This window comes from Octopus bimaculoides, chromosome 4 (genome assembly GCF_001194135.2).
Source record: "Octopus bimaculoides isolate UCB-OBI-ISO-001 chromosome 4, ASM119413v2, whole genome shotgun sequence".
Classification (NCBI taxonomy): Eukaryota; Metazoa; Mollusca; class Cephalopoda; order Octopoda; family Octopodidae; genus Octopus; species Octopus bimaculoides.
This window is the reverse complement of record NC_068984.1, coordinates 69,053,828-69,069,017: the sequence shown is the minus strand read 5'-3', so window position 1 is coordinate 69,069,017 and position 15,190 is coordinate 69,053,828. Positions and strand designations below refer to the sequence as shown.

At 35.8% G+C, this 15,190-nt stretch overlaps 1 long non-coding RNA gene across 1 annotated transcript in view; it reads left to right on the top strand.

Annotated features, from left to right (window-relative positions):
- The window catches only part of LOC128247680 (uncharacterized), a 62,832-nt gene that overhangs the window by 26,577 nt on the left and 21,065 nt on the right, over nt 1-15,190 (top strand). The window contains exon 4 of the long non-coding RNA XR_008264043.1: nt 291-559. This is a non-coding gene — a long non-coding RNA (uncharacterized LOC128247680). The remainder of the gene's footprint in view (nt 1-290; nt 560-15,190) is intronic.

The following is a 15,190-nucleotide window of genomic DNA, read 5'->3' as shown; positions in this document are numbered from 1 at the left end:
TATATATATATATATTCAAATGGTAATTTCTTGGTTACAAATGCTGGAATTGTTTTGTTGAGTTGTCTGTATATAATTAAATTTATCTCAATTTAAGCTTTATTTTTAGTAAGTTTGCTCAAAGATAGAACATAATTCCATCTTTGTGTACGTAATCAGCATACTTTTAAGATAAATTATTTCCTGTCATTTTATTCTGTATTTGAAGACACTATTTTTCGTTTCTTTTGTTTTTGAATTTTTTCTTCCTTTTAAATTCTATTTTCTTTCTCTTTTTCTTTTTTTTCCAGTTTTGCTCTGAGCAATTGGAACAGAAGCACAAATCTATTTATCTGTCTTAGACTGAAAATAGGAACAATAAAACTGAGTGAGTATTAGACAGTTAGAAAGAGATGTAGAGTAGCAAAATTGAAAGAGAGATTAGAGAGAAAACTGATAAATAGTAAAGTGTGCTTCCAACCATCCATCTACCCATTCATCTATGCATCCATCTATCTATCCAACAAGCCAGCCAGCCAACCATCCAACATACCAGCCAACCAACAGTCCACCATTTTATGTATGTACATTTTATTACATATTTTTCTTTTGAATTCCACAGATAGAGCTAAAGAAAAGGTATATTCAATGCAATAATAAGATTACATTATGCTACTTAGTTGAACCTTTCCTGTCTCAGAACAACCTGAGGTTTTAGACGTTCTACTTAACAATATTTCTTTCTTTTGTATTTGTTTTTACTTTTATTTGAGGTAAAATGTAGATACAAAAATGACTATGAAACAGAACCTGCAGCATTGAGAGTAAATCACAGAAATAGGACTTTTATAAATGTAGGAGAAAAAAAAATAGAGCTCAGAAATCTTTGCAGTAACTATAGTTAGTAAGAAGCATCGACCAAATGCAATGATATATAAGTATAGTTAAAACGAAGAGACACTTAAAAATAAAATCAAGGCATATACTGAAATAAATGCATAAAATAATTCGATATCTTTTCTGGACACGATCTTATTTCTAACAGTCAGACATTCATATACATGGGCACGTGACGCCTTTATCAGCGGAAAAGCGAAGAGAGCCGCATCTAGATTTTTACTACTTACGTATACCATGGTGTTTTGAAAGCGGTGATATAATGTAACAGTTGAAACATAAACATCAGAAACACTTTTGATTTGCTTTGTAAAAGATTTTAAAAGATTACTTGATACCCTGATATAAACAGGAAAATATGCATGAATACTTGTATATAATATAAACATTGTAAGTATATGTGCATGATGGTATATGTGTGCGTATTATAACCTTCCCTCTGATGTCTTTTTGCTGGCACATTTGGATACTTTAGGAGTTTAAAGATTTAAATATAATTTATCAGTTGGCTGGACGAAATCAGTGTGGATCAGGCATTTGGACGAGATAAACGAATTATTTGCAGTAGTTTCATATATGTCTTGTTTAATGCTTTCTTTTTGCGCAGGCACTAAGCCAACATTGTAGAGGAAAAAAAGAAAACTGATTTGTATATATATGAATGAATTGACCTACAATACCTTACTGAAGTTTATTACTTATTAATCCTGGAAGCTTGGATGTTGCGCTGCGGATAAAATAGCGTTACAAATATTCATGGCAGGAATTTAGTCACGCCCTTTTTTGTTCTGAGTTCAAATCCTACTGGAATCGACTTTGGATTTTATTTTTCGAGTCAAGTAGTAGAAACGATAAAATCGACTAAAGCATCCCACCGAATGTGTGACATAGAGCCTCTGTTAGCAATCATAAATGCAAACTTTATTTATGATCCTTTACGGCTGGTATTCAAATCTCATCGAGGTCAACTTTATCTTTCGTTTTTGGTGACAATAAAGTAAGTAGCAGTTAAGTACTGAACTGATGTAATCAAGAGTTTCCCACCCGAAAATTTCAATCAATATAAGAAATTCATATTTATGGCAGTAGTTGAATATAGAATAAATATACATGAAATGTTTAAATAATGGTAAGATTTTATTCACTTTTCTCCTTTGATCCGAGTTAATTAAGAGTGAATTAATTCTAGAGTAACAGTACCATACTACTGTCTGAAACGATAAAATTGAAGTTGGAAAATCCCAGACCAGCACAAGCACAAATGCCTTAAAGACGTAAGGCTGCTGCGGGTTATGTAGTGACAGAAAATACGTAGAATACAAAATACAACTTTCAGATCACAAAAGTTTGCCCTTATATAATTCTCATGCGTTAACAAACTACAAAAATGAAGATAGTTAACGTGCTATTCCTCAACAGAGTCTGAAGCGATATCAGTGGAGTTCCAGATATGATGGATTTGGGGATCTTGAAGCCCCAAACCTTTCACAGGTTCTTGTTCGAAAATGCAAAATAATGTGGTGGTCGAAATGCAATAACAAAACCAACCAATTGTGAACATTCTGTATCAAACAGAATAACAAAGTTTTGAGCGACACCCCTTGCAGCTTCCAGTATTTCAGTTGTAGTTACATCTAAAATCACAACAAAATAGGCAGTAGAAAAACCAACACCAACAACAGTCGGGGAAAATACGAGCTTCATCAACAGCAAACTGAAATGCCTCCGTTCCGAAAGAAAAAAAGAGACTTTCAACAAGATACAAACATGTAAGAACAGGTTTAAACACACAAGGAAACAATTTTGACACATTCCAATGCATCAAATGAAGAAGTTAACGTGTGTGGCAGTGAACAGATGGAGAAATGATAGAAATAAAAGGATCGGCAAAGAGGAAGAGCGATGTGACAAAAGACGTCTTTAGTGAGCTGCACAAAAGTTTTGCCAACTCGAATATTAAAATAAATAAATAAAACAAAAGACTGTGACGAAAAAGGACATCACCTACTACCACATTTCCAGCAACGACAACAAAAGGAACAACAACAACGACACCAACAACAGCCTGAAGTAAAAAAACACCATCCTTCCGTATAAATATATACTCTAAACACTTTTTGGTAAGTGCAGATCGAATAAATTGACACTGCTAATTCTCTACTTCCTAGGTTTACAGTTAAGCGAAATTTTCCTAGATGTGGATAATAACGGTAGTTCTGGATACAAGCAGCATTGGAGGAAAACATTAATTTTCGAGTGCAGGTTGTTTACACTAAATAGGAACTAGAAAACTGAATTCATTTAGACGTCTAAAAACATTCCACAGAGCATCTCGTTCACTAGTGTTACTGGAATTACTGGAATGGCATCTCAGACGCCCGCAGGGTACTGTACGAAAGCAGTGATATGAAACAAGTCAAATCAAACTCGGAACTTGCTCAGGCAGTTCCAATTGAATGACAGCTATCACCTTGGTTTCTGGATTTCGCAATTTTAAATCAGACAAGAAGGCAAGCTGGCAGAATAATTAACACGTCGGGGAAAATGCTTTGCACCATTTAGTCTGTTTTCACATTCTAAGTTCAAATTCCGCCGAAGTAAAGTTTTCCTTTCATCCTTTCGGGGTCAAAAAAGTAAGTACCATTTGAGCACTGTGATAGATAAATCGACTTTATCCATTACCCAGAAATTGCTGGCATTGTGCCAAAATTTGAAACCAATATTAAATCGGATGAACTCATAGATGAATATTTAAGTTGTACTTAGTTTCCATCAAGCTAACTGATAGGGATAATGTAAATTGTCTACAGTTTCGGGTACGTCGCTACGAAAATCACATATTCATGATCTCTATACTAAACGTAGTTCCGGATATTGTAAGCTGAACACACTTTTCACGAAGGGAACATTTAAAAGACCTGATTACCGCACGAATTAAACTCGAAGTCACAGGTGAAATTATTAATACAAAGTACTTCTCACACAAAAAAGAAAAAGGAAATAAACAAAATGTGTTGGGCTTTGCAATAGTAAACAATAGTTAGAGGAAACATCACATACGACGTGCTTTCAGTGAAAGTGGTGCTTAATCACCTTTCTTGACATGAAACACGAAGCAAGCGTTGTTTATGCTACAGCGTTCCCTCTTAAACACAATAAATCGAAAGCCGCTTCATGGATCCAGATGGCAGAGATGCAGTGAAGTGACAAAAGCACACTTCTTTATATGACGGCCCACAACTAGAGCATGTAATCTTATTCCAGTCAGATGTGTACAGTTATTTCAGAAACAATTTTTCGAACTGATCAATCACAAGAAATGACGCATTGGGAACGGTGGGCTACGATGACTGTATCGCGGTCATCTGCCGCTAACCAAGCTGAATAGCTCGAATTTGATCATCATTCAATCGTATATGTGCAAGAAAAACCCATCTGATGCGGTTGGAACGTTACAAAATAGCAATTTATTGCAAGTGATGACCTCACAAGCATAGCACCTTCCTCCGTAAGTTCCCCTTCTGTATCACAGGGATAAAATACAGTTACAGAGGGATGTAATGCTTTTCAGTCAAATTTATGGCATATGTGCAGGATCGACAAAATCAGTCTGACTTACATTATCTATGGAGCTATGTTTTGGCGGTCGGAACTGGAAGATGTATTTGAGTGTGTCAGGGTAATTCAGTGTTTTGCGTGACGTAACCCCCTAAATGTCATATATAGTTGTCTACACTTGTATAGATTCTTTCTAACTATTTTGTTGATCACTATTAGTGCTGTTATCTTTTGATAATTATTTTTCTATATCTCTATATTATTAAGTGTTAATCACGCACTTTTCCATGACGCAGCTCCTACAGTGTTCTACTCATCTTTTTTGAGTTTGATATTGTTCTATCCTCAACGAGTTCGGTTCTGTAGTCAAATAAATCACTATTATTATTATTATTGAGTGAGAGAGCAGTGCATGTCATCAAAGTGACACTGGGGTAAAGTATAGGAAACACAGTGTACCCATCATGACTACCCGTCTGATAAGGGTACACCAGGCACATGCATCACAACTACATGTGGACGACATGGTGATCTCATATCAAGATAAACAGCGCATGACCTTGCAGGTGGGGCCCAGTTAGAGTAGCCCATCTCGCTCAAAAGGTCCTTGAATAAAGGCTGTTTAAGGATGTTGAACGAAAGACTCATATTTCTAGATGTGAATTATCCAAACCCCAAAGAATTCATCTCAACACATGGCTATGATGCTCCCCCACCACTTCTGCTCGTGATCAGAGATGTACATATCGTCAGCCACTAAGGGACATGCTCAACTGGTTAAGGTCAAACAACTAACAAATAAATCTGTGGTATTGAGCAAAATATTTGCTGTAGCCCAACTTTTACACTAAAACAAAACAATGTACATGGTAACATTTCCAATCAGTTAAGATGAGAAGCCATGAAAGCCACTGCCTGGTACTGCATCGGGTCATTATTTTTATTGTTATTATTATTATTATTATTATTATTATTATTATTATTATTAGTAGTAGTAGTAGTAGTAGTAGTAGTAGTAGTAGTAGTGGTAGTAGTAGTAGTAGTAGTAGTAGTAGTAGTAGTAGTAGTAGTAACATGGTGCCCACCATGTTGTCTCTTAAAGTTTCTCTCGATAACCTAATTGTATCAGATACTTTTGCCAAGATAAGGAGATATATCTTTGCTTAATCATTATTACGCTGTTTCATGTAGTGAATGCCTCAGAGCAACAGATAATCTCACTGCGAGCTGATTTAGTTGACAGTTTTAACAGCACGTTGGTATCAATTAGTTTTAGTTACATCGCTAATAATGTTGAAAAGAGCTTTACCTCAAGGACTCTCTTTATCTTCCTTTCTAAACGTCTAACTAGAAGCTTAAGTTTGGAAAGCATTATTGCATATCTTCATAGAAAGAATAGCAAGGGATATGCCCCTCGTAACTACATAATTGTATTAATATTATCCCAAATAAGAAAAATCTTCTTGATCAGTAGCTCTCATCTTGTTCAACGTTTGTTAATCGTCCTTTCAAAGAATAGCGTTTAACATATGCCTCATCCAAATCTTTTATTATTTTACTCTTTTCAGCCATTATACTGCGGTCTTATCGGAGTAACGCTTTTATAGGATACTTGATAAAAATATAACTTTCGCACAATTATCTTCTATTTATTGTTTTATCGGTTTCAGGTAACTAGACTACGACTCTGCTAGAGCATCGCTTTGAAGAGATTTAGTCGGTCAAATCAACACCGGTAGTTGTTTCAGTGTGGTTTAGTGGTTGAGGTATTCGTTTGGTAGAGAGTTTGATTCCTACCGGTTCATTATGTCCTTGAGCAAGACATTTACATTCAACGTAGCTCCAGTTCACTCGGCTGGCAAAAATGAGAAATATCTGTATTTCAAAGGGCTTGTTCTGTCACATTCTGTGTCACGGTGAATATCCTTAAGAACGAAGGTAAGTGTTCGCGTGTCTGTGGAGTGCTCAGCCACTTGCAAGTTAATTTCAACGAATAGGCTGTTCCGTTGATCGTATCAACTGGAACACTCGTCGTCTTAACCGACGAAGTACCAATGAATTTATTTCAACCTTCTCTCTTTCTACAATGGCGAAGATAAAGATATAAAGAGCAGCAACAATATGTAAATGCATAGGCACACTGTCACAAGCAGCCATTACCATTTGCTCTATCCAGTAGTCCTTCTTTATTCAAATTAGTGCGAATACTTGTGCGTCTCTCTACAGAAATATAATGGTAATGTGTATAAATGTATATGTGGTTAGTATGCCTTTGTTTCAATTTATCTCACTATATGTATTTTGTTATTCGTGATCTTAATTATCTCACTATTTCATTTATCAGTGTATAATTCTATAAATAAATCATTATTTTTTCCAACAGATTGTGAGTGTATTTCCATCTTTTGTTACCGTAGTAGGACGTCTGTTTTGACGTTTAGTTTACAATCTGGGGCAGCTGGTTTTTGTTCTAAAATCCGCAAAAGAAATCCGAAATTCAGAATTCAACTGCGCTCAATGGTTCTGGATAAAGGATTGTGTACCTGTATACATACATACATACATACACACACACACACACACACACACACACACACACACACATATATATATATATACAGATATAGATATACATACATTTACACACTCACACACACATCATTTCTTTGATATTGAATTCTAGAATGAATATATTATTCATAAATAAGATAGAAGATAAGAAATAAGGGAGAACTGTTCCGTTACTAGCCTGCATTTTTCTGTAACTAATTTTCCGTTATATATTTCTTGCAAATTTTCAAGGAAATTTTCGTTTAAAATAGGTGCACTGCCTGTATTTATATAACCAACGTAATTACTTCTCTATGTAGAGGAAAATACTTGGTTCACGCGTTTTATTTGTATTTTAATACTTGTGTCCATTGCGATGATTATTGTAAATAATTGCATAATTATGTATGATCTACTGACACACTTAAATAACATTTGTAAAATAATTGTACAGCATCATACTGATAATGCCTATTTTATTCGGGACGATAAAGATACTTTGTCCAGCAGAGATCTTATCAGTGAAATTTAGTATCTACGTGGACACTACTTATAGCAATACCATTTCAAAAATACAAAACACTGATAGTTAAATCTGTGTATTTAGTTACACATTTATAGTGGAAGAGAAGGAGAGAGCTTGAGAAAAAGCCGTTTTCAGCGGTGTTAGCTATATAACTGAATGAGTTCATTTCATCGTGCTATTGAAACTGTCAACTGAAACAGCTCACTGAGAAATTATCTGTTACTCTCAGACATTCACAACAATAAACAGCGGGATAATGATTAAGCAAGGATATACCTGATATCCTGGTCAATGCGATTAAGTTGTTGTGAGACGAGCTGGGCATTGTGTTAATAATAATAATGACTAAGTTGGTGAGCTGGCAGGATCGCTATCATGCCGGGCAAAATGCTTTGTAATATTTCGCCCGTCTTCTTGTTCTAAGTTCAAATTTCGCCGAAGTCGACTTTACCTTTCATCCTTTCGGAGATTGGTAAAATAAGTACCTGCTGAAAACTAGGGTCAATGTAATCGTCTTAACCCCCTCCCCAGGAACTGCTAGCCTTTTGCCAAAATTTGAAATCAATAATAATAATAATAATAATAATAATAATAATAATAATGATAATAATAATAATAATAATGATAATAATAATAATAATAATAATAATAATAATAATAATAATAATAATGACAAGAAGAAGAAGAAGAAGAAGAAGAAGAAGAAGAAGAAGAAGAAGAAGAAGAACAACAACAACAACACCAACAGCAACAAAAACAATGAGAAACGTTAAGGACGAACTATGAGGAATGCAGAATTGACAACACAACCGAGAGCGACAAATGCAGAGTGTATGGTGAGAAGGGTGAAACGGTTCGGCATATTGTTAGCGAATGCGCGAAATTGGCACAACTTCATTACAAAAGACATAACGATGTGGCAAGAATGAACCATTGGGAGCACTGTGGAAATCACGGCCTAGAGAGAGCAAAGACGTGGTATGCCAACATCTCAGAAGGAGTCATCGAGAATGAAGACTGCAAAATCTCGTGAGGTGCAGTGATTCAGTGTGACCATCACATCAGACTTCGGAAACCTGTCATTTTTGTACTCAACAAAAAAGAAAAAAAGCTTGCCTGATAATCTACATGGCATGTCCCAGTGAATCAGTACTACAGCTCACTCAGAAGAGATGAGCACATGTAATAAACGATGACTATACCTGTTCACTGTCAAGGAAAGATAAACGACATCATAGTTTCAACATATGACTACGCACCATTAGCAACGGTATGCTCAGTCCTCCACTTAGCGGAGCAAACAGACTACCGGGGTGCCAGAACTCAAGCGCTCCACTCTGGTCTGCTGCGAAGTGGAGAAAGGCAGGACGGTCAGGTAGATGGGAGATGTGAAGTAAGTTTTGCCATTTCCGTCCGACCATTCAGGGATAGATTCTTTGCGGTTCATTTCTGGGTGAATCTAGCCACCCTGTTTGCTACATTTTTGCAATTCTGTCCCCACTGAGGATTTGGATCAAACCAAACCAAATGCCGGGCAGCTTTTTCACTCGCCCCACGGGCAAAAGTTTGAAAGAATACGAAATTGTTTCACATAAGAAAAATAAAATTTCGGAATTGGCTTCCACGCTAAAATCTTTGCTGGCCGTCCAACAAGAGAAGAAAGTGGGAGGTGATTTGATAGTCAACACCTTTCAGCAGACATCACTTCAGTCATAGTAATGAGCAGCACTCAGTCGAAGCAGCATTAGTAGCAACAATAATGATCGTAACATAACAATACCAGCAACAATAACAGCAGCAATATTTGAGTAGAAGGAAGGCAGCGAGCTGGCAGAAACGTTAGCACGCCGGGCGAAATGCTGAGCGGTATTTCATTTGCCGCTATGTTCTGAGTTCAAATTCCGCCGAAGTCGACTTTGCCTTTCATCTTTTCGGGGTCGATTTAATAAGTACCAGTTACGCACTGTGGCCGATACAATCGACTTAATCCGTTTGTCTGTCCTTGTTTGTCCCCTCTGTGTAAAGCCCCTTGTGGGCAGTAAAGAAACGCTAGCACGCCGAGCGAAATGCTTAGCAGTATTTCGTCTGTCTTTATGTTCTGAGTTCAAATTCCACCGATGTCGACTTTGCCTTTCATCCCTTTCGGGGTCGATAGCTTAAGTACCAGTTGCGTACTGGGATCGATCTAATCGACTGGTCACCACCACCTTAAAATTTCGGGCCTTATGCCTAGAGCAGAAAAGAATATACGAGTAGAAGGTGTGGCAGGAATTTTTGATCCCAACAGCAATGGAATGTAACTACAGGCTTCCACTGCTGTCAAAACCACAATATTAACATAGAGATAGAGTCGAATGAAAAAAATTGAGAATATTCTCCTAAAAACATACGATTGTCTAGAAAATAATAAACAAGTGACAATTATTTAGATAACTGAACATAGATATTATGGAAACAGAAATCAGTTGAATCAGCAAGAATGAGCTCAGAAAGAAAAGATACAGATTACGTTCTAAATATTTACAAGTCAAATCATTCGGCAAAAATATAATTAGTCAAGGTTGGAATGAATGAGGAGACAAACTATCGATCTTCATCGAAGCCAGATGTATTTACGTATAAAACATATCTAACACTAAGCGGGCAAAATTTCTTTGAACTATATTCTACCACAAACAAGTCGTACGAAGTCATCTTCAAACTCCTGAAGAGATTGTTCAGAAACCTTATTGTATTATATCTGTTCCAAAGCAAAAACTACCAGCCCGGGAGAGAAGAAATTTCATATATGGTTTTTAAAAGGTTATCAAGTTTGGAGGAGTAACCAACCGTAAATAAGACACTCCAATTCATGGAGGGAATCTGACAATTAAATTTAAATCTAACAATTAGATTTAACATACAATGGTTTCTATTTTTTTCCTTCTAGCTATTTGTATTTTTGTTTATTGTTTTGTAGAAATGGCATTTTATATATTCCTCGGTCAATCAAGACTTACCAGCTTTATACGGACGATCAGATTGATATCTATATATCTCTCAACTATCTATTTATTTGCTTGCCCCACTTATTGTTTCTCTCTCCCTCTCTCCATCTCTCTTTCTTCATATGTATATGTGTGTGTGTGTGTGTATTAATTTTGGGCTCGCGTGGTACATCATACAAAGCTGCAAAAGTGGCATGTAAAACCCTTTGGGATGTAACAAGTTGTCGAAGCCTGCCTGTGGGGGGGGGGACCTTCATCATTTTTTTTTCTCTAAAAGGGTTTTCCAACCCATTATTTACATATTTTTGGAGCTTTATGTGAAGGTGTAAATGTTCCAAAAAAGAATTATTTACGTCCTCTCGACATTATGACGTCAACAATGTGTGCATGCGCGCGTGCTCGTGTATGCGCGTACGTCATACATACATGTACATACATGCATATACATACACACATACATACATACATACATACATACATACATATTTGTACGCACATACGAAAAAGTTTTAGGTAGTGTACGTCTAGGTTAGTCAATCTTAGACTATAGTAAAAGATTATAGCCCACTACACTATGGTATACTGGAACCACATGATGTCCTTATTCACATAATCATATCTAAGTCGACAGCAAACTTTTAGTCGATTAGGTTTCATCGACCTCAATGACCTTGAGAAGCTTTTTGATGGGTTAGCCGGTTGAGGATGTTATGTGAAGCATTCATTCAAGACATTCATTAATCTATGCAGCTTAAAACTTGATTATTGTAGAAATTGTCCCGAATTTCTGAATCTTTTTTTTTTTTTTTTTTTGCAATAGTGGAGATTTATTATACCACTGCCAACTTGCATATAATAATACCAAAACAGCTTTTTGCCTCCTTTTAGTTGGCTGACATGATTCCAATCATTAATTCGATGTTTGATGGACTGGAGTTCTTTCCCTTGATTAATATATTTATTTCTATTATGTTCGTTGATGTCCCTCTTTAATGCGTCTATTAAGGTTTCACTTTCACAAGGTTTCTACTTACGCTAGTTGACCTAAGTTCATTCTTACCTGCTGACCAGCGTGTTTACTTTCATTTTTTTTTTTTTTTTAAATAGCGTGGAATCTTTAGTATAAGGGTCTAGCTCGTTTTCAGATGTTTCAATAACATTATTTACAAGAATAAAGACTATAAGTGAACCAAGTATTGAGCTTAATATTATTAATTCGTTAGTCGATACGAGATGAGAAGACTGGCCTGAAAGACTGCAGTTAATGGATAATTAATTAAGGTAGCTTTGCAGCCATCTAAGCAGTTTTATGCGTATTCCCTTTGATATCAGCCATGCGCAGAATTCGTCGTGTCAGGCTCTGTCAAAAGCTCATTTGATGTCCTGGACTTAAATTTAATTGCACCATGTCATGGAAAATAGGAGAAAGTCTGGCGTAAGTGGTTTGACCAGAAGCAGAATTATTTACTTAATTGGCTTTTTAGCAGTTGTTTATTGACTATAATTCCATTACTTTGCTGACTGTCGTTATTAAAGTTACAGGGATTATAGCAGATCGACTCTGGAGTCTTTCTTATGAATAGCATCCATAAACGTGGCCCTTCACTGGAATGAATATAAGCTTCAGGTAAAGCACTGCTAAAAGAGATGCTGCAGAGGGCTTTATGAGTATATTACAGACCCCTTCAGGTTCGGGGATTAGATTTTAACCTGAATCTATAGCATTATGTAGCTGCAATATTTGTTTGGTGAAAATATCATAATTTGAAGTCTTAAAGCATAAGGTTAATGGCATATCGTTTGCATTTGACATGCGGCAATTTTCTGCAAGAGTCTGAAAGGAGACAGGTGCTAATATAGTTGTGTATTTTACCATTGTGTATGCAGTTTTATTATGTTATGTAAGGAGAATATAGAAGCAAATAAAGAGAGGGTGCAAGTGTCAGGAAGACGGATGGAGAATTACGTGATAGGGAAAATATGATTGTGTATGAGACGAGAGAACGAGGAGGTGAGAGTGCTTGTGTATGAGAGAAAGCGAAAGAAATAGTGGGTGATACTGAAAGACTTAAATAAAGAGAAAAAGAAGAGTGAGAGTGAGTGAGAGAGAGAGAGACATAGAGAGAGAGAGAGACACAGAGAGAGAGAGAGAGAGACAAATAGAGAGAGAGAGAGAGAGAGAGAGAGAGAGAGAGAGAGAGTTTGCAATACTCTCTTTTCTGGTCAATGATTGTATTGCCTGTCAGTCTTTTTCCAGGGTTAATTATCGTACTTTTTGCCTGTTTCTCTTGCAAATTGAAGTGGCGTCCGGTTTGCATAAATCACCGTTTGTTTCCCACATTAATACTGCTTTTACAGTTGCAGAAAAAAAGAGATGGTGTTTCCTACAAGAAAACTCAGAAGTAGCATTTTCATTTGTTGCTTTTTTAGTGGTCACATTTCATGAAATTTATTTGTTCATGGTCTTGCATATTTCAAGTGCATATCTTCTAATGGCTCTTTTCATTAAATTTATTGCAATGATCGATTAATTTAGCGAAATTTGCTGAGTCATCAGGACGTAGAACAAAAATGATTTGTCCTTACAGTCTGCGCTTTAAGTTTATTCGTTTAGCTCTGACTAAGTAAAGTACCTGTCCAGGGCTGTACTTGGCAGAATTGCTGGATGAGATACTGTGGTGTATAAGTTCTGATTCTTGAGCTCTGTGTTATTTGATGGTTGGTTTGGTTTAAAACGACTTCTGGTTCCTGGGAAGTCTTTAGCGTTCCATATTCTGTGGGTCGTATTGGGTTAGTATTGTAGTATAACTGTGCCTTCCCCTAGGAACTAATGAAGTGTCACAAGTATTGTCCATTTCTGTCCTTGAGTTAAACAGTAAAAATCGTTCATTCAACGAGTTGTTACCAAATAGGAAAGCTAATACCATCTTGACTTAAAAAACTGGAATATTTAACATTACCACCAAAATTATGTTCCTTAATAAGTTTCACACACAAATTAATACAAATCTACATAAATCAATTTAATACAAATTAATACAAATCTACATAAATCAATTTAATACAAACTAATACAAATCTACATAAATCAAGTTCATAAAAAGATTTCACTTTGAATTTTAAAAGATTTATAAGTAGACTATCAAAAGAGATCGTGCATTATATTTTTTCAGAAATGGAGCAGATTGATGAACACTGGCGGGAGCTCAAGGAGGGGAAAAGTTCATCGGTGCTCTACCAACATGCTCAATTAGAATTTAGAGGCTTGGTTAATAAAACAGATGTAAAATATTATCAACACATAAAACAGACACGACACTTAGACAGATTACAGAGGCCACAGACATAGTAACAGACAGAACGAGCCTCAAATTACAACCTCCTCCACTACACTACGTAACACGACGACACAAAAACATATTTAAGATAAAATGAGGAAAATAGAGATAAATAGTAATTAAATGAAAAAAACTATAAAAAAGGGACGGAGACAAACAATATATTAAGCAAAACTGTCTGCACACACAGACCCACACAAAAAAAAACATGCAAAACAGATAGACACGCATACATACACGCACGTGCAGACGCATGAGGATGCGCACCGTTGAAAGACAGAATGGACTAAACAGAACAGGAGGAGACACGTGGAATGGAGAGTCACGGAAGAGGTCGCAGGATGTGAGACGAAAGATTTCCAGAGATGGCCATAAAATAAGAACAATAATAAACAAGTGAAGAACAAATATAAAGTGCTTGAGTTTATATGGTTAAAAATAAAAAGAACCATCCCGAAATATAACAATAAAATTTAGCAAGTTTGAAAACATAACCACCCATTCATCGGACAGGTATGTCCTCTCTTTGCATAAACTTTTGACTTTATTTTAAAGTGTAATAATGGCCAATTTGGTGTTAAACTTTTATTCGAAAGACCTCTCAAGATAGTCTTCCTCAGTCGTTTTTTACATATACATATGAATATATGTATGAAACAGAACTCGATATATATATATATATATATATATATATATATATATATATATATACACGCACGCACTTATTGTATAATAAGACAATAGTTGCAATAAATGTTGCAGAACGGGCAACATATTTGATTATAGTTTTTACTCTGAGTATCCTGTAACATTGAACACATAATGTTAAAAATATACTTATTAATTAACAAAGTGGTCATTAAAACTCGCTGTTGACTAGCTAAGGAGAACCATGGAAACTCTGTATTGCAAAGAGTAAATGGCGGTAGTTGAATATTGGCAGCACAACAATACATTTAGATTGTGCAGAAGGTTAATAAACTGTGCATCAAATACGAGAATATATAAGTATTATTTTATTAACTATAATGCTATAAGAATGTAGCTTTGAATGTATCCACCTATATATATATGTGTGTGTGTGTGTGTGTGTGTGTGTGTGTGCGTATATATATACACATATATATATATATAGATGTACGTAGATGTATATATATTGTATTCGCAAAAATAGTCATATACACATTTGTATGTGTATGTATGTGTGTGTGTGGGTGTGTGTGTGCGTGTGTGTGCGTGTGCGTGTGTGTATGTATGTATTCAGAAAGCGAAAGTGAAGTTAGAACAATACGGACACGTTTGTGAGTGGATACGTTATTTAATAATGTTATTGAATTTCTGTCCTATAGCAACTA